Source organism: Thalia democratica, unplaced genomic scaffold (genome assembly GCF_965202585.1).
Source record: "Thalia democratica unplaced genomic scaffold, ktThaDemo2.hap1.1 HAP1_SCAFFOLD_2001, whole genome shotgun sequence".
Lineage (NCBI taxonomy): Eukaryota > Metazoa > Chordata > Thaliacea > Salpida > Salpidae > Thalia > Thalia democratica.
The window spans coordinates 1-2,500 of NW_028140788.1; the positions used below are offsets into that span (position 1 = coordinate 1).

The 2,500-nt window shown below is 26.4% G+C and overlaps 1 non-coding gene across 1 annotated transcript; it reads right to left on the reverse strand.

Annotated features, from left to right (window-relative positions):
* Positions 1-2,123: 2,123 nt before the first annotated feature.
* LOC145849060 (5S ribosomal RNA) lies at positions 2,124-2,242 on the reverse strand. The gene has a single exon (XR_014372304.1). It is a non-coding gene; the product is annotated as a 5S ribosomal RNA (ribosomal RNA).
* Between the last annotated feature and the right edge of the window lie 258 nt (positions 2,243-2,500).

Below are 2,500 nucleotides of genomic sequence, written 5' to 3' on the forward strand. Positions count from 1 at the left end.
ACTATGTATATAAATATGTATATCTTACTTGAAGTTCACTGTAATTGACACTGTATAACAAAATTATAAAAATCAACCTATTTATATAGCAAAATATTTCTTTATCTTTGTCGTGGCGCGGTGGGTCAGTGGTCTTATCAGCTGACTCATAAGCAGAAGGTTGTAAGATCGAATCCCGCTAGTCGTCACGAAACACCACTATCGTTCAATGTTCGGGCTTCAAATTCTTTGAGATTATACTGTACTATTTATCTATCTAACTAATCTATCTAACAAATGTTGTTCAATCTAGGTTGTGGGTACTTGGGTCGAGTAATGCCTTTGACTTACAATCTGTTGTGGATTGACAATATTCCTCTATCTATCAATAAACAAATCTATCTAATAAATGTTGTTCAATCTAGGTTGTGGGTACTTGGGTCGAGTAATGCCTTTGACCTACAATCTGTTGTTGATTGTCAACATTCCTCTATCTATCAATAATGATTATATTCAATAATAAATGTTGATTAATTCAGTTGTAAGAAAACCAGTGCGCTGGTTAGGTTGGGTAAGGCCTTCGACTTACAATCTTGGGGATTATCAACGTTCATCACAAGTACAGTAACGATCTCATTGAATTTCCAGTTGGAACATTGGATTGTAGTGGTGGCCTACTTTGTAGGTTTTTTGCCTAGTTTGTTTTTTGCCTAGTTTGACAAACTATTGTATATATATTGTATAACTTTATTTGTATTATTTTTTATTTAAATTACTACTTATTATTAAAGAATTAAATTTTCTTAGAAAAAAAAACTATGTATTTTAACTAATGCTTATTTTATATGTTTTGTTTTATTTTTATTCTAACTTACTTTAAACCTCTGTATTTTTTATACAATACGATTGAACTATATAACAGAAAAATAATTAAATAATCAAACTATTGAATAAGCAGTTAATTAGTGTGTTTTTTTATGCTTCTTTCATTTTTAACTTACTTGTTAACCATATTTCTTTTATTAAAGTATAAAACTAACAGTTACTAAAATAAAATAATCATAAAGTCAATACACAAAACACTAACTTTTTATAATTTAAATATGCAAACATGAATATAGTTATGAATCTATTATTTATTCAAATAGAATTATTCAAAGCTTATAATTATAAAGCTTTTGTATAATGTTTCAATTACAGTGAACTTTAAGTAAGATAAGTTTTTTTTTTTGTAATAACTACAAAATTGGTATTTTAGTTTATTATTAGTAACTAAATACTTATATTTATTATATTTAAAAAAAAACATCTATACTAACTCTAATTTCAAAGCATATTAAAACATACAAATTTTACCAACTAAATATTTATTTTTATTTTAATTATTATAACTTTCAAACATAAGCTTGTATACCTTATATACCTATATACCTCATATAGTAGGCTTGACATAACATAACATTATTTAATTCTTTTTGTTTGAAATAAACTCATTTAGTTATTAGTAAATTACAACATAAATGCTTATAACAATATAACTAAGATTTAGCTTTTGAGTTAGTAAACTTTGATAGTTTTCTTTTAATAGTTTAATAGTCCTTATTTAAGTTCAAACAAAATTGCTATATATTTAATACACATACAAAAGTAAACTAAGTAAACGTAATTCAATAGTTTCTATTAAGTAAAAGTAATTACAAATACATTAAGTTAATACAAAACTTTAAAAAGCTTTTGCTAGTATCTGTTGGTAACAGTAAATAACTTATTATGACTCACAATACAAAAGTGCAAAATTTATTTTCGTTTGATTTTTCAAGTAGCCACGCTTTTATTTGTTTTTGGACAAAAAAACTTTTAAGTTTTAGTATAAAAGACTAATTGTATTAATTTTAACTCAGAAAATTGTACTCTACAAGATGGTGCCATTATTTTTTCGATATCTCAAACTGGTCAAACCACTTTTTTAGCGCTCTAATTGGTTTAAACAGCAAATAACGTTATCTGATTGGCTTACGTTTTTATTTGCTAATAACTAGAATTTACTTTTCTTTTAAGCGTTAAAGAAATGTAAATAAACGAGTAATAAGTATAAATAGGTCAGAAAGAAAAATAGTACAAAAAAGATGAATTCAAAAAGCAAAAGCCTACGGCACGTGGTATTCCCAAGCGGTCACCCATCTAAGTACTAACCACGCCCGACACTGCTTAACTTCCCAGATCGGACGAGATGGGGTGTGCTCAGTGTGGTATGGTCGTAGGCGTTTGAAAGCGTTTACAAGCCTTTATAAACCCTTCGGTTTGTTTAAAAAACCTATTTGCACTTGATTTACAATCAATTTGATATTTTAAAATTAATCCTTATAAAATTTTAACTTGATGTAAGTATTTTTTTTATTAAAACCTTTTTTTTTGGTGTTTTAATTACGATTACTCCCTGTAACTTTATTTAAGACTTCGTTTAAAAGATTGTTAACTATATTCTATATTAAATACTATGATTAGAAGTAAAGTTTATTAA